General features: G+C 41.7%; 2 long non-coding RNA genes across 5 annotated transcripts in view; one reads left to right on the forward strand and one right to left on the reverse strand.

The window, feature by feature from the left end:
• Positions 1-14401, forward strand: part of LOC111925357 (uncharacterized) — a 41260-nt gene extending 26859 nt beyond the window's left edge. Inside the window, exons 7-9 of one of the 4 annotated variants that reach the window (XR_015289018.1) lie at positions 1136-3730; positions 7119-7229; positions 11223-14401. This is a non-coding gene — a long non-coding RNA (uncharacterized LOC111925357). Of the gene's footprint in view, positions 1-1135; positions 3981-7118; positions 7230-8277; positions 8503-11222 lie in introns of those variants that run through there. The other 3 variants (XR_002862199.2, XR_015289019.1, XR_015289017.1) reach the window with 3 other exon arrangements.
• Positions 1-17833, reverse strand: part of LOC111925355 (uncharacterized) — a 99162-nt gene that overhangs the window by 17610 nt on the left and 63719 nt on the right. Inside the window, exons 9-10 of the long non-coding RNA XR_015289016.1 lie at positions 11422-11594; positions 6269-6558 (exon numbers count right to left, since the gene is read on the reverse strand). This is a non-coding gene — a long non-coding RNA (uncharacterized LOC111925355). The remainder of the gene's footprint in view (positions 1-6268; positions 6559-11421; positions 11595-17833) is intronic.

The raw sequence follows: 17833 nt of genomic DNA on the forward strand, positions 1-17833 counted from the left end.
TCCAGTACAGTCAACAGAAACTTCACCACTAACTTCAAAACCAAAACCTATCACATTACCCAAAAAAAGAAAAAAAGCCAAACAAAACAAAACAAAAAAAAATCAAATGCATGATGGATTGTTCTGTCTCCACAGAGCACAAAGTGACTTCAGTTTTAATGCTCACACTTCAGCTTTAACTCCCAAACCTGTCTGTTTTGTGCATGTTGTGGAATGTCATATTTATTAAACCATTTTTCATAGGTGTGCCAGGGCAATAATGTAAAAACAAAACCAAGTTTAGGTTTATGCAAAACTGACACCACAATTCTGGTTCTATGCTCAGGGCTTCATGCAGACTGGTGCAGGGACCAAGAGGAGCGTTCCCTCCATGGTTTTAACCAGGGTCAGATTAGGCCCTTCAGTTTGAGTATTCCCTTGTCAAATAGTTCCTAAAATCAGACAGCTGATTCTGACACTGAGGTCGTTCAGTGCTAACTTTTCCCTCATCCAGAGATGTTTGACACTGGTTTAACAATGCTTCCTTCTCTCACAGGCCCATGAGAGGGCTGGGAAACAATTAAATGTGTCAGAAGGAAAACCTGTGGAGGTGCTTGCATGCCCCAAACTAAGATGAAGTAGTCCCCTTTCTAAATGTAGCCAGAATGATTTGACCATAAAAGAGCTGCTACTATCTACCTAAATGATCTTACTAATATCTCTTTCTTTCAGTGACTGCATCCTTTTATATCTAGTATAGCTGGTGAACCAAACACATAAACCTTTTCTCCTGATAGCCCATTAGGTATGCTTTTGAGGTACAACCTCAGTAATTACTTCCTTCCAATGTAATTGTATTTTAATTACACATTTAAGGCCAAATTCTTTCCTCATCTATCCCAACTAAAACTCTCTGAAACCTTATTAATTTTAATTAAGTAGGAGTTGATGCAAAATTTCTAAGTGCTCAATTTTGCATTAAAAGTTTCAAATTCATTTAAACATGGATTTAATTTCCACAAGCACTTCAATTGGTAATGTGCTCCTGAGTTTAGTCTTTCAGAGCAATAATATGAAATATATGAAACATAAAGTCCTTTCCAACAGGTGATATTAGGACATAGCTCACCTTTAAACATTTCCTCATTTATTGCAGCTACCTGAGGAATGTTTGCTACAGATTCTAACAGGACTTCTCTCTTATTAACTAATCCAAAGGGATCATCTGCAGCTGGAGATAAGCTGTCTCTTTCTGAGAGGTGGGACAGAGTTTGTCATCAGCCAGTGCAGTGGACACAGAAAGACAGCCTGGGAACGAAGCAGGCAAACAGCCAGAAGGCATTTAGGTCACCGAGAGCTCAAAAAGCTGGTTTGAAGTGTTCATGTGAGCAGGGAATTGATACATGGACTTGGCCATGACAGAGAGTGAGAAAACATGGAAGTAAAACTTTTCATTGTCTCACTGAGCAAAAAGGACAAGAAGTGACTTGAGAGAGTCGCTTATTATTTTCAAAATAATACTTGGAACAATTGAACCATCAAGAAAGTTATTTGTAGACTTGACCTGGACAGAATAAGATTGTAGAGGGACTCAGTAATTGTGCTCAAAACCAAAAATAAAAAAATGAGGCAATTGAGCCTTATGTTTCAGATGTAAGATCTCTGACACTAAGCATATCTTTGGAGACATTATGGAGCCCTTAATTAAAAACAAGAGCTGCTAGTGGGATTCCAGAGTGCAAGTGAAATTATTGAGAGAAATGGATCCAGCCCTTGAGAGATCAGCCAGCATCACAAAGAGGTCACTGCTGAGCGCTCAGACAAGTATAACACATGTTGCTGGGCCTCCAAAGCTCTCAGGTGAGGAGAGGGTAGGGCCCAGCAATGTCTCTAGAATACAGCAAGCTGGGTATGCTGCACAGATTACCACGCAGAAGGGCTGCTTGCAAAACCTTTACAGCCCAGAAGGGAGGCTCTGGCAATTGCTACAACCTACTGCCCACAGTGGGGACTGTGGGATGTGCCTGTGCTGACTCCCAGCATTTCTCCTAAGCAGCCACCCAGTAGTTCCAGCAAAGGTCTGACATTCCTTACACAGCATACGCTGAACATGTGGGAGACAGGCTTGCCTGAGCAGAGCCATGGAGCATTATCCTCTGGCCAAGCATGACTGCCCACAGCAAACACTGTCAGACAGGGAAAACAGTGAACTGCCAGGGAAATAGCCCAGCCAAATCCCTGGGGAGAAAGAAATCAAACAGTATGGACAAGTCTGTTTGCTCTCAATAACAGGAACGTGTACAGCCACCCCAGCTCATTGCCCCAGCTCCAGAGACCAGCATCCTCAAAGCAGCTTTCTAGGCTTTTGGGAGCCCTAACTGAAAAGGGGTGAGGTTACAGGCTTTGATGTGGAACAAAACAGTGGTGAAAAGTGATTTGAGTCTGAATAATGGAAGAAGAGTCTGCCTAAGAGAAATTCCTGGGAGAGAAGTTAAAAAAAGCAGGAGACAGAGCTGGATGTGAGTAAGACAGAAGACATTACAGCCATGTTGGACATGACATGCTGCATAAAATAGTGTGTGAGAACAGGTCAGAAGCTTGGTGTGAGTTTCAGGGCTACATCTATAATTGCCAGTTGTGCACAAAGTCCCATGACACAGAGGAAAGCGGGATCATAAGGATATCTGTCTGACCCTTCTGTGCCCTCTCCACTTGCAGTTCAAATGCAGAAAGAATGTGACAATCCTGGGCCCAGAGGGTCAGGGCAGCCTCTTACCAGCCTCTGCACCAGCTTCACATGGATCCCCAATGTCAAAATCACTGCAGTTGTCATTTCTAAAGCATTATAGACACATACAGGGCACAGGAAGCCTGAGAGATTAGAGACTGAAGTTGGAGAAACCCCTGGAGATGTTTGTTGTGCGTGGTGTCATTTATTGTTATAACCCATGGCATCAGCCAGATGTTACAAACCCTGCGGTGTGAAAGAGCCCCAGCACCTGGTGCCACCCTCAAGTCCAAGAGGAGGTTACAAAGGCATTCAGCTTGTAAGATCTTGAACAGACAGGAGACTGATAGTCAAGACCTCCTATCTGAGACTGTACAGCACCTCCCAGACCAGATCACCACAGCCTCAAGAAATCATCTATTTCCCTCAGGAAGGAGCAGCCAGCTGCAGTCACAGCAGAAGGGAACAGCACCAGATGTTACTGGCAGAGCAAAGCCAAAACTGAAAGGTCTCCTAACATGAAACAGCAGAGCTGCAGATGTGTCAGGAGAGAATGGGACATCAGAACAGTGTAGGGTGACCCAGGGTGACTCTCCTGACTTAGGGGGAGGTGAAAAATTAAATAGGTATGTTCAATCATTGCTTGTTTCATGTAAATGTATGCTGTTAGTGTGTGTTGTTTGTGCAATGTAGGTATAAAGAAAAGTAGGATGCCCTGGCACAACACAACTGGACTTATCGCTGTTACACATCTTACCTACTGACACTGCTGAAATCTGGTCCCTGCTGGGCACTCTGCCTGATGGCTGAGAAGTATGTCTACAGTATCATCCACAGCTGTAATGCCTCTGAAAAGAGCTGTTTTCCAATAAGGAGCTTTCTTCATTTTTACAAGCAACGAAGGGCTTTTTAGCTTTTGCTCAGCATGTGTTACGTGACATGCCAGGAGAGTCAGGCAGTGAGGAACTGCTCTGTGTACTGAGCTGAACTTGCTTTCTCATTTTTCCAAGTCTTGGCAGACAGGTAAATATTTTAAAGGTACTTGTTTCTAAATAAAAACATGTAACTCATTTTGCTGCAGTATATCCATCTAGTGTTCTGTGCTTGTGGGTACAAAGTTACCAGAACCAGTTAAAGTTACTGAGAATTAAAAAGCAAATACACGTTTTTCTATCAGAGACAGAATGGTTGAAGTTAAAAGATTTCAAGGAATTCTGTAGTTTTGAAGCTCGCTGTTTCCTTGCCTGCTTAAATAAAGGGAAGAAGAGCTAAATGATTTCTGCATAAATGAAAATGCACAAACATGGGGAGAGAGATAAAAAGAAAGCTAAGTGGAAGCCATTTCCCAAGCAAGTTACTTGATCTTGGCCAACAGAACCTGCAGTTTCAAGCCATTTAGGCACTTTGGAAAATTTGCTCTGGATACGAAATACACTCAGTGCCTGACAATTCTGTGCTGCAGCCAGCCCTGGGGAAAGAGAGGTCTGTCGGTGGCTGCAGCCAGCACTCTGGGCAGCTTCCAGTCCTCCTCTCCTGCCAACAGTAAATAAAAGCATAATGAAATAAAAACAGCTAATGCTAACGCCCAAAAGCTGATGTTGGAGCGAGGAGCGTGAGAGCGGAGAATCGCAAGCAGCCCAGCCTACTGCAAAGTACTTGCAGCCCAGACAGATCCCGAGCCAGGCTGATTTTCTGTGTATTCAGTAGCTCCGAGAGGGTTCTGTCTTCCATTAATTCATTCAGCCTTCTCTCAGGCTGCACTACTGATCGATGTTTTCTACACAGGCTAAGGAAAAAGAGAATCAATATTCACTTTAGTCATGGCCTCTCCAGTCCTCAGCCATTCCCTTATGTGTCCTCGTGTTAACAACCCCATGTAAGGGAAAGGAATGAGATCAGCAGCTGCCAGCAGGGCTCTGTGCCACAGAAATTTCCAAATAATGTTTTTGCTCTGTCTCTCAGGGACACATAATGCAGCTGATACTCCTGCCCCTTTATTACACCTTTTTCTGTGCATACAATTCATCTGGCAAATATACATCGAAGTAAATGTAGGAAAAAAAATTAAAATTAAAATCTTATAAATGAGCTCAAAAAGCCAAATCAATGTGGTTTGCTGAAGCATTGTGCCATGCACATAGTGTTAGTATTTAGTAATATGCAGAAATTACAGGTGTGACTTACACCTTCTAAGATTTTATGTTAGTTTTTCTCTCTTCAAAATAAAATTCTCTGTGGAGGAAGCATGGCATGAAAGAACTAAGAATTGTGATGACAAGATGGTCAGTATTTTTGACATTTTTCATTCCATATTTTAATTTGACAGAACTAGATAAACACCTTTCCTAAAAGAATGAACCCAAATTGAATTCTGTTGAGTTACTGAGCAAAAGAATGAATTATTTTCTTAATTTCCCTTAGGAAAGAAAGGTCTCTGCATTACTTGTACTTGCCATCAAATTAAAATGGTGTGAAGAAGGACAAGTTACTCAGCAATGAAATGTTGTGGAATAAATGGGAGGCAAATGTTAAAAATCCTCCTCTGAGCAGCCAAGAAGAAAATTCCTTCATGATACATATAGGTGACATAATCTTGGGACAGCCTTTCTGTAGGTGTGGGCCTTCTTTGTATGTCCCTCAGGAGAAATCTGCACATCATTCCTCAAAATGGCTGTAGATTTATGCCTTTGTTTTCTTAGAAACATGAATCTTTGTCTATTCATTGATTTTCAGTCTAGAATTAAACTTTACAACCATGTTGTATGTCCATCCTTACAGGTTTGCCACAGACATTCAAGCTCTTTCTTTAAGTTCCTATTTTCTAGCTGAATTGAAGCATGACTTCTGCAATTAAGAAAAAAAATAATAATTAAAAAACAGCATTGATTTAGACACATCAGGTGTAGAAAACTGTCAGACAGAATCCGATTCCTGGTCTGAGTTGTCTCCTGGTTTTCCTCATGTGGTTCATCAGTCCCTGGGCATCTGTGAAGTCCCTCTAATGCAATCATGAAATGTGATTGAGGAAATGAAGCTCTTGGTCTCTACATAGCAATTGACCTGTGTAAAATATCCTTGAAAACCTATATTTCCATTGAAAGAAGTTGGAGAATCTATAAATTTAAAAAATTACTTACCTAGTATCTAAAACTGCCAGGACTAGATCCTTCAGAGAATGATGCAAGCAGTTTCACATTCTGCAGTTGTAAAGTAATGTGTCAGAAGGGGATATTGTTCCTATGCCAACCTTTCATGAAGCTTGTTTATGTCTTGAAGCACAAGTTTATTTCACTTACTTCTTGAGACAACTTTTATTCTGTGCTGTAAATCAGGGTGGCTTATTGGAAAACACTAGATTAGTGGTCAGTTTTCTAAACCCCAGCACAGTATCCGACATTCCTTTCTTCAGCATTATCCTTCAAAAGCTACTAATTCCAGCCCATAGTCATGCATAAGCTGAAAACATTACATAAATATATTGTATCATAGGTACAACAAAGTTATTGTACGTCAAAAGAAGTCAGTATTTGCCCAATTTTCATACTGATATCCCAGCCTTACCTGGTGAGTCAAAGATGGGATGTGTCACGCTGGAAGCCGGCTCCACAGGCACTGGGGAGAAGAGGCTGAGCTGTGACACAGTTTCAAATCCACCTTGGTGGAATTGTAATCAGACATCTGTGTGGAGACTTCAACCACTTCCCTTCTCCTCCTTTGTCTGAGGTCCAGTCACTTTTGGTTTTGATCTTTGTACTGGCATGGTTTCACTGCTGGGTGCGGGATACCTCAGCCTCCTCATGTCCGTAGTCCTGATGACATTATTAGGTGTGCTGGTGAGGCCCAGGCCCAGCCTTTGGAAGGGAAACAAAAATGAAAAGTAAAATAGATTTTGAAGTAGGAAACACTTTTCCCATGTTGAAGAGTCACAACAGTTGCAAAATGAGAAGGCATATTTTTAGTGATTAGCTGCAGTTAATCCTAAGAATGCTTTAGGCTTTGTAATAAGTCAAACACAATATCCTCTCCTCCATGGAGAAGTGAGACGTGGGGTTTCAGAGTGGATGAACAAAAGGATTACAGATGAGGTATTTGCAATAATTCCTCCACAGCGGCTATACATGCTACATAATATTTCCCTCTAAACCAGAAATCTGCCTTGAATAAAAGGAAGAAAATGACATTAGGAGAAAGAAGTCTCATCTACAAACTGCACGTAAATCAGAAGTTCATTAGGGGAGTATGCAGAGAAGCTTTTGGAATGTAATTTTGCTACCAACTGGTTTTCACAAGAGTGAAGTAAGGCTTTCAAAAGCATCATTTCTCTAAGTAATTCAAATTACCTACTCTACCTGATACTATCTCTTCCCACAGAGATTACAAAGCACTTAAATTTCTACCCACTTTGTTACAGAAATCCCCGAGGAAGATTTCAATCCATTTGCAAGCACTGCTGTGAGAAGAAAAGATACTACAAGTTTCCAAAATGACCTCCAGCACATCTAGAGTTAAAAGCTTCTTACAGGTATTGTCTCTGTATCATAAGGTTCTTTATTCAGAAATTTACCACTGGGTCACAAAAAAAATCCACTCTGGACCAAAACTCAGTCTACAAGAGTTCAGCTAAGAAACACTAATTCCTGGAGCTTTGACCTCTTCTTTTTTCTAGCACTGAAATAGATAAGATTTTATGTGTTCTACTGTTTCCAAGCATGAGTGTACTCCTATTACTCAGAAAACTACTGCTATTTTAAAACAAAAAAAGTGCCAGCTTATAGATGAGATTGCTGGTGATGCTTGAAGCATCAGGTGATCTCTGCCATGCTGGTGGCCACAGATGGCTCAGCTGTCATTCAGAAGCACACACACTCTCCTAGGACATCTCCTTGCTTTTATTTAGGCTAACCTCCCTCTAGCACCCACAGGGGTGTGTTATAGCATGGGTCACTAGGGAAGGTATCACTCGGTTTCTGTCCCTCCCACAGCAAGCAACACCCACACTTTGCAGTGTGGAAATGCGCTCTGTACGGACACATAAGCACTGGGACATCTTATCCCTCTCACAGCCCAGAGGGGAATTTAGGAGCATTTCTGTGTTTTATTCTGACTTGCCATGGAGCTGCACCAGACTCTACTGCTTGCAAAGTTTTCCAGCAAGGCCTCTCCTCAGGGGAGCCGAAAGGGCATTGGATTGGGGCAGGTGAGAGCTGGCCCAGCTTCAATCAAAACCATTTCTAGCAAGGGTTTTGTGCTGACATACAAGGGGTTCACTGCGTTCTGCTTTGAGTGCTGAAGTTAAATTAAGAAAAAAAAAAAAGTCCAAATTAAAAAAAAAAAAAATTGAAAAAGAAGATGCAGATGAGGAAGACTGTGTGGAATAAAAAGGCCCAAAGAATGAAACTTCCCATAAGTGCTACTGCTTGCTGTGCTTTAAAACACACAGGTGAAAATTCAGGTTTCTGTGAACCAGGGGAGCTTTGCCTTCAGCTTTGGTGTACCTGTGCTTCCAGGTAAGATCACTACTTTGCTGTCTACAGGTCCTGCAGCTTGACATGCTTGCACATTTCCTGCAGGTCACAGCAGCTGCATGAGGAACACCTGCCATCCTGAACAGAGCAGGAGGGAAGGGGCAGCAAGGAAGTTGCCAGGAAATGGTCTAGTGGAAGGTGTCCCACCCATAGAACCAGATGATGTCTCTGGGTGTTGGAATCAGATAATCTTTAAGGTCCCTCCCAACCCAAGCCATTCTGCCATTCTATAAAAATACACCATTGTGGTAAAGTGGGAAAATGTCTGTACTATTGTGTCTGGCTGCTTCCTGTCCTAGCTGCACCTGCCTGCATGAATACACAGCTAAATCAAAGCTAACTATGCAATTGACCCACAGCAGAACAGCAGAAAAGTGACATAATCAGGGTGTCCTGGTGGCTGACAGTCATCTGAGAGAGTAACTTGCTCACCAGCTTCTCTGGGGCTGGCACATAACAGAGTCTCTCAACCCAAAACATGGCCTTTAGAAAGACCTGAGCTTCTGAAAATGGCTGTGTTGTCTCACTAACTGAAGGAATCACAGAGCTAGAAGGGCAAACACACAAATGCCTTAAGATACAGCATCCATTAAAAAAAAAAAAGAAAAAAAAAAGAAAAAGAAAAAGAAAAAGAAAAAGAAAAAGAAAAAGAAAAAGAAAAAGAAAAAGAAAAAGAAAAAGAAAAAGAAAAAGAAAAAGAAAAAGAAAAAGAGAAAGAGAAAGAGAAAGAGAAAGAGAAAGAGAAAGAGAAAGAAAAAGAAAAAGAAAAAGAAAAAGAGAAAGAAAAAGAGAAAGAAAAAGAAAAAGAAAAAGAAAAAAAGAAAAAGAAAAAGAAAAAGAAAAAGAAAAAGAAAAAAAGAAAAAGAAAAAGAAAAAGAAAAAGAAAAAGAAAAATAAGAAAGCAAAACAATTTTAGTGTTCTTCCAGCATTGCCTCTTGCATTTACTCCAGCACACTATATTTGGTATGGCTGTTTCTGTAGGAGAGCTACTCTCTGACAAGTCCTCATGTAGAAGCAGCAAACCTCCAGGGAGTTTAAGGCAGCTTTTATTTAGACCCACGCTTTGTTATGATACCAAGTTTAGCCTCAGTCATGCTGCTTACTGAAATCCCAGTGTCTGTGGCTGCTCACAAGCTAAGGGTCCACATTTGTTGGGTTTCACTGACTTCACAGCGTCACTGCCCATGCAAAACTCTGCTCCTGTCAATTCAAATCTTTGACTGTAGCTCAGATGTCTGGTGATGGAGAGAGGGTGGTGGCAAAGACAGCATGCAACGTACACTGATGGGGACAGTAACATTGTGTAGTTGTCAGCACAAAGAAAAGGAGGCTCATCTTGCAGCAGCAATATTTGGGGCAGAAGGCTGGAAGATCAATTTAACTTCTTTGATGTGTCATATCTTGCTAGTAAAGGCTTAAATGCTATTTCTGTCTGCCACATTGATTTTCATTATTGCAGATCCTCTTCCTGAGGTAAAGAATTTCTCTCAGAGAAGTTCCCTAAACTTGTTTAGCTTGCAGTGATGTTATGTTTTAAATTACAACACAAATACCTGCACACATATATGTACCAGCTCATATTTTGTGTAAGAAATCTGTGTATGGTACTGTGTAATTTTAGATTTCCATGACAGCAGATTTAAATTATGTATTTTCTTCAAAAAAAAAAAGAAAAAAGAAAACAGATCATAACTCATCCAACTTGCAAGTACAACACCCTGTCCCCATTGCTCCTCTTCCATTGATCTGGAGATTGGGAGGCATTAAGTGACGCAAGACCTTTGAATCTGCCCCCTCAGAAACTCTGACAGCTCAGAACATCGTACGTTCTCTGTTATTGTTCCAAAATATCAGCTTTCACAATCCAAAACTATTTAAGAAATACTGATTTAATCATATACTCCCCCACATTTTTGTGACTGCCATCACTACTGTGAGTGTTAATATGCCGAGTGGGACAATGGTGGTGTTTTGCTGCTTTAAAGAAAAATTGTTTCGTCATAAATTCCAGGAATGGTTTCTTTCTGCTGTTTTAGCTATTTCGTGTAACAAATAATCTTTGCAATAGGAGAATTTGGCCCATCATGCAGATTTGTGTACTTTATAAGTGGAAAATAATAGCAGACAGTCTTCCCCCTGTGGCAGTGCTTTATTCCAGTCAAGGTTGGTAAAATATTTCTTGAAGAGAAATGCACAAATCAGCCTACATGGGAAACCTGATGATGGTGATGATGATGAGGATGATGATGATGATGACTGCAAGTTTGGGGGGTGACAGTCTGGTGTAGTGAAGTTCCTTCCCTGTAGCACTTGGGATTTGGCTGTTGGGGCTTGGTAGGAGACCAGTGGAAGTTCTTAAGGCTGAGATGAAAACCATGCATGGTGTCACTGCTGGAAGAGCTGTTTGGAGGAGCCTGCATGTTCCCAGAATAGTACAGCTTCTCTAACATAGCTACAAGCAACACATCAAGCTCCAAAGAGATTCTTTTTTTAGGCTCGGATCTAAGGAGGAGGGCGGGGGGAAGACAAACACTAGAAGGCTGACAATGACAAGCAGGCATTCATTTGAAGGAAAGTAATACATCTACTAAACTCTTAAAGACTAACAGCATAAAGCCTTGGCAATCCCATCACTTTCCCCAAATATAATTATGTCAGAATGTTAGTGTTGTTAGAAAAAAAGAAACAGCGCAATGTTTAAGACTAAAACATAGCATTTTGCAGCATAATAATAATAATAATAATAATAATAATAATAATAATAAATACAATGCTGTCTGGAAATAAAGGAACTTTTTTTGCCTTTTTGTCTGGGCTCAGATGTTGCAGTTGTTTCTGCATAATCATATACATCAGCCATGTGGTAGCACATGGACACCCTGGCAGTGTAAAAAAGCCACTGGATTTTGCAGTAATTGCATTGTAACTTTAAGAAATGTCCTGTACATTTAGCATCCCACAGCTTACTTATTGTTTTGTATATTCACAGGATTTAATGTCCCTTGGCTGCACTTTTGAATGGATCATTTGGGGGGTTTATGGTTTTCACTTCTCCTTGAAGAGCTCACCTTCCTGAGCACTCTGATGAATGCAGTTCAGCATGTCTCAGCATTTCCATGGGAAGAAAGGAAAGATGTTGTTGTTAGACCTAGACATTTCGTTTTCTTGAGCATCAGGTACTTCCTTACCCTCTAGACAGCTTGGTTCTCTGGCTTACAGCTCTGGGTTTCCCTGCTGTCTTGGTCGTGTGCAGAAAATACAATCCAATTACTTCTTCCATGTGGAGAAGATGCAGAGAGTCAGCAGTGATAGATAGATCCCTGCAGTGCAGAAAGACCCATCCTCTGCAAAATAATGAACCCTGTAGCAAAAGAAAGAGGAAAAATAAAGGAAAAAATGCTTGGAAAAACACAGCTTACAACTGAAGACCCCACGGCCCTGAGTGAACTGAAGTTGAAAGTTCATGTAGTTTTGAATCATTGCTCGAGGCTCTCTTCAGAGTCAAAGGGATCTCAGTTCATACACTGGTTATACATTTAATCCTGCTTTAGCAGCTGCAATCAAGTCAAAAGTTTTTACTGTTTGGGAGGGTTTTGAGTGAAAGCTAATACCGCGTGTGGCGAGAGAGAGCTTTCTTCAATTCCACAGACCTGAAATAATCAGTACCACAGTGTGAGCTCCACTTCATTCAGAAGCAGTGTAGGCCGAAACTTCTTTCCTAGTCCTGAATATTCTTCACAGAGAAGTGAGCCTGAACATTTCTGAAGCAAACACTGGCATTATCAATCAAAGCAGCACCTGAGCAAGTGATCTGATTTTAAAAGTGATGAAATGGAAACTCTTGGTGCTTTTTCACCTCTGAACATCAGACAGTATGCTCACAGCTTTCTCTGGAGGCATTTGATATTAGCCACTGTTTTGCAATTTTCCCTCTCTTCTGATGTGTTACAAATGTGGGAGCAAAAATCTAGGTACCACTGTTGTTTGCAATAAGAAGCAGTAAATAGCCTCTCATCACTCCTTCACCAAGATCACATTAATTATAAATACAGGTAATGGGCTGTCTTTGATGTAATTGCATTCATTATTAGGATTTCTTTGCCTACTGTGGAAATCATTATATTTGGGGATCCTCTAATGGAAGCAGTTCCATTTGGATATGTATAAAATTGTTGATCTTGCAAAACAATGTCAGACTACATATTTTTGAACTTCTTCCTCCTCCCCAAACCAAATTTTGTCAGTTACGTTTGTGAAATAGAAGAAAAAAAAAAAAAAAAAATCATTCATTGCGTGGCAGAACACAGCTTGGAAAACCTTCCCAATGCTCTTAGCTCAACTTGTAGATATGGTGATGTTCACGTTCTCTGCTTACCCAGAAGCCTGAACAGATACTATAAATTCAAGGACCCTCTCCACATTGCAGGTGCTAATTCACAAGCAGTAGCACACACTGTGCCCTCAGCAAAGCCTGGGCTGGGTGATGGCAGCCTTGCCCCCACAGAGGAGCATCTGCATCTGCAGAGAGTTTTAGAGAAATCAGAAAGTGGCAGAAGAATAAAACTCTGCAACTGTACCCACCTCTTCCCAGGTGACCTGCACATCAAACTTTTTATTTTATTTTTCCTGGAGAGGCTGGCAAATGCATTTGAAACACATACAAGGATATTTTTCAGCCAGTTTAAGCCATGGAGGGGAAGTTTTGTGGGCTACAGAATAGGTAAATACAGTTTCAAAAACCTTTACCCTCTTTTTGTAGTCTGATGCCTAATGATGGTGAGTTTATTAGCTTTTCCATAAGGCTAATCAGCATAAGCTTATTAGGCATAAGCATCTGTTTCCATCCATGATGGACAAACTGAATTGCCTCCAAGACTGCTGACGTTCTCCTCTTAAAAGTCATTGGCAGCAGCTGAGCAGAATCAAACTATGGTGTGGTGTTTGTGGAAAGAACAACCCACCACACACACATTTTTGCCCAGACAAGTTGCATTGCATAGATCTCATTTCTATAGAAATTCAGACTCTAAAAATATTTTAAATTTGCTCTCTTTATTCTATGCATTTCATTCAGCTGTGCTTCAATCATTCTCTGCCAGCCTTTCTTGCTCTTGTGAGGCTGGAGAAGTCATAAATATGGCAGGTCCCTTTGAGTGTTAATGCTGGATGCTGTCCATGACTGCTGAGCTGCAATATGTGAGCCAGCGATACCACAAAGAGAGAGTTTATATTCCTTCCCTATTACATATTTTTAGTGTGTAAATCCACAGAGCAGAAGAAATTTATAGCGAAGTGAGTGGTCATGGGGAAAGTAATCTCCATATAAAGCAGCAGCAGATACCTCTTTCTGTCTGGGACTCCTTCTATTGGGAAGTTTCCCGCCAGGCTGAATGAAACCTTCAGCCACTGCTGTTCTTTTTTTGAGCCTCAGTTTTGTGCCTCAGTGACAGGGGCGTCACTGACATTGTTTATCCATTATTCATTTAGCAATGCCTCTGGGAAGCAACTTAATGTCATGTATTTTTCACTTACATGAATTGCAATAAACTGGTTTCTTCTTCAAGCCTGCCTGCACTGGGGAAATTTTCTAAGTTGTTTTACAGCCAGCATAGCTGAAAGTGTTTGGAGGCTGCAGCAAGGGCCTGGTAATAGACAGCATGAGGTGAGTGATAGTTTTTTACCAATGTGGCTTCAGACTGTGGCACTAGCTACACTTACTAAAACACGAACTATTAAGACAACATAACCCAGAAATATTTTAGCTTTGTTGAAATACACATTATCTGTCTCTCTTGGACTGAAAATGCTTCTGTTCCACAAACTGCTCATTCTCCCTTGAAAGGACTGGCTTTCAGTGGGAGATTTGAGTTTTTCTTTGCTTTCCTAGCTTTCTTTAAAGCAGGGTATTTTAAGTCAATATATCACTAACAAGCCCAGATGAGATTTCAGTGCAGCCTTTACTGTCAGAATCAAAATTACATGAAGTACTGCATTTTGAGGCAGTGATATGTGTGCAGTGAAGAGGAGGTAGATTCTGATCTGGCTGGTGAAATGCTTCCAGTCAAATCCCATCACGTGTGGGCCTCTACACAACCAACACATTTACAACTAATGTTATACACTACTATACAATACTAATAAAACCAAGGGGCTGGAAAAAGAAAAAAATATCTCTGGCTGTAGTAGGAAGGATGTGAATAAATCACAGCTGAAAAGATGGAGCAGGAAAGTTTGGTGGATACCCAAGGGATCGAGACAGTAGATCCTTTATTGAAGGAAGGCAGCTGAGGAGAAAGAGGGAATGCTACACAGAAGGGAACACTCATGTCTGTCCTCAGGACATCCTGGTCTTGACATGAGCAGTATATGGGTCATTGGATATGGGGGATTAAAAATTATCCTGTAGTTGCAAAGATACTTTTTCTGAAGAGGTGAAATTTGCTGAATTTCAGCTGAAGTCAGATGCACATGCTTCACTCCTTTAGACAGTCTCCAAAAATAGTAGAAGCAGGGTGGGTTATTAAAGCATGAGTCCAAGTTCTTGTGTGAAAAAACTTCCCTTGGCATGAGAGGCATTTCTACCTCAGGATAAGGATGGCCAGGTTTGGGTAGTGGAGACCATGCCCATGGGGCCACAATCAGTCAGAAGTTCTCTGCCTGTCCTGGGAGCAGCAGAAGACCCTGCTTTTCCTGCAGCTGCTGTATCCCCCCATGTACTGGGCTTCTGGCATGAGGAGACAAGGGCTGTGCTTTGCAATGTGTCAGGAATGAAGACAATGTGTCAGGGAAGAGGAGAAGGAAGGCAGGAAAAACTAGTTGCCTCTTAGCCTTTACCAAGCCATTTTCCTCCCTAGAACTGATCCAGGGCTCCCTGTGAAATCAGAAAGCATGTGGTCTTACAAAGAGGCACTAGGACCATCCCAAAGAAGGGAGAGAGCCTCTTCCAAAGCAGAAATCATCTGTATTTCTCTTTGGTGCTCCCATACCTTCTCAGATTGGCTAAGCTCTCATCTCAGGCTACCCCTGAAGTGGGTTTGGCTTCCAAGGTTCCCACAGCTTTGTAGGACAGTAAAAGGCAGCTGGAACTGTTCACTCTGCAAAGGGGCTGGTTGGTCACTTTTCCCTTCCCCTTTTCTTTCCAGGGCCAGCCATGAAGAAGATTCAGTAGTCTGTTGGCAAGGGTACAAACCCAGGTTTAAATTAGCTCATGGGGACCTCTATGTGCACTGAGAGGAACCAGCTTTGTTCACACCTCCATGTCTTCTACCTGACCAGGAAAATGCCTGATTCCCAAGCTGGAATTTCTGCCTGGCCGAGTGTCCCAACACAGGACCCTGTGTTGTGACCTGTCTGCTGTGGAATGCCCCTGGAAAGAAGTGCCTATCTCTCTTCTTTGCTCCCCTGTCCCACAGCCAAAGCAGCCTTACACCTCAGGGTCAATGCTCAACATTAGGGTGCCATGCACAGGTCCCCCTTGAGCTCTGCACTGAGTGCAAAGAACACCTCAGGGCACACAGCACTTTTCCATCATTCCAGAATTAGTTTCTCTGCAAAACAGTTTTGCACTTGCAGACATTTGAGGGTGTCATGTCCCTCCTTTTTCTTGCCTCCAAGAAGCTAAGATTCTCACATAAAATTCAAATGAAGATGATTTTGGTGGGATACTCAGTAAAAAAGCATGTTGGATGGTGAGACAAATCCTTTCCATCTCTGAGAAAGAACTATATGTGGTCCTTAGTGCTACACTGCCCAGATTGCCTGCTGTCTAATGAACCCTTATCTTGATTCTACCAAACATTTGACTATAATCAAGGCTTTACACATTTACTTTAGCCTAGTCTTACTTCAGCTGACAGGGTGAGGTTACTAGTTCTCTTGAGGCATTCCTGGTGGCTCTCCAGGTTGGAAATCATCCTCCATGCAGATCCTCTCAGAACTGGTGGCTTAAACACAACTTCCATGCCCTCCCTCAGTTGGATTACAGGATGGGGGCCAAGGGGTTACTCTGACTGGTTGACCACCGTGACAAAGGCAGCAGATCCCTCTCATCCTTGCACAGGTTCAGGTTTGCAGTGAGTTCAGTTCTCCCTGAACTGAAGCTTATGGGCAGCACAATATGGATCATGAACTGTCAAAAACTTCCCTACATTTTCTCCATGGCAGACAGATGTGTAGGTGGGGTTTTTTTTGGTCTCAGAAGCCTGCAGCTTGATGATTCACCAGCACAAGCTTTGATGACTCCTACCCTCCAGTGCTGTTTCCTGCTCTACACTGGCTGCCCAGCTGGCAAGCTGAGGAGAAAGCTGCAAAGACAGGGTATGTGAACCAAAGGAGTCTTGCAATGAACAGAGAAGGCTGTGACTGGTGTGTCATCCACTTTTAATATGACCAGGTGTCCCCTTGGAGAGTGTGTCTCCCATGTATACTGCATGCTAATCAAATGCACATTCCTGTGGCACACAGAAATACAGAAGAGTGAAACCCTTTTGAGGCTCTGTTGGAAGCTGCTTGTCAGTGTCTTCCCATCCTGGCCACAGGGATTGTAGTCCCAGGTGGAATGAAAGATCAAAGTTTTTCCCAGCATCTGGCCTGTGCCAGCTTCCTGCTGTGTGCTAACTGGAGGTACAACTCCAGCCATGGCCCTGTGAGAAAGGGGTAGCAGGTGATCCTGTGATCCTGCTCCGCCACAAGCAGATATCCATCCAGGCAAAGCAGGGAATGGCAGCAGCACACCAGGGTCTGCCCCCTCAAAAAAGGGCAGGTCCTGCCCAGAGGGAAGCTAGGCTGCGATTCGCTGCAAGTGGGAGCTTGAAGCACCCATATTATATCTACAAAATACCCACATAATAATTATGGATAATATAACATCAGCTATGGACTGCTGAGGAAGAAACAGCAACATTCCTTCCCACAAATGCAAGGTTAATACTTTTTATCCAATTTATTTGCTATGCTTAATTTACATTCTTTTTCATGTGGCTGTGAAAATACTCATATAAGTGTGAATTATTTAAATACCTGTATTTCTTTTCATTCTTCCCCTTTCAGTGAAATTTTTGGTGGCAGACAAGCTTCTCATGGACAATTTTTATACACATCTGTGGGATTTTTTTATCTGTTATAAATATAAATTATTTCATAGCCAAATATTGCCTTAATTGTTTACATACCAACTGGGGACAGATAATGTGTAGCCCAGGCTTTATTTAGCAACTTAAACTAAAATGTTACTGAGTGGCTGGTAGACAAAACATTACATTGTAAGGTTGTTTTGGCTTTTTCCCTTGTCCTATAATATTTTACTTTGATTAAAGCTGTACTGAGGTAAAATTGCACATCTCACGCAAAAAGCAATTTACCTCAGCTCTTATTGAAGTTAACCATACTTATTTGTCCTAGCATAATGTATTTTTCCAGCTGCATTCTAACCGCAGTGCTTTATCATATGAACCAAGCTAGATTTAATCAAATTCAGTTTGTGTTGTGAATTTTAAGACATTTGTTCAATTAGTTGGAATAAAAGCAAAACATTTGGAAGAAAGATTAAAGTTGAAAAATGCTGTTGCTAAGCTGGGTATCCAATGCTCCTTCTGCACCTTT

The sequence above is a fragment of the Cyanistes caeruleus genome, chromosome 1 (genome assembly GCF_971803275.1).
Source record: "Cyanistes caeruleus chromosome 1, bCyaCae1.hap1.1, whole genome shotgun sequence".
Lineage (NCBI taxonomy): Eukaryota > Metazoa > Chordata > Aves > Passeriformes > Paridae > Cyanistes > Cyanistes caeruleus.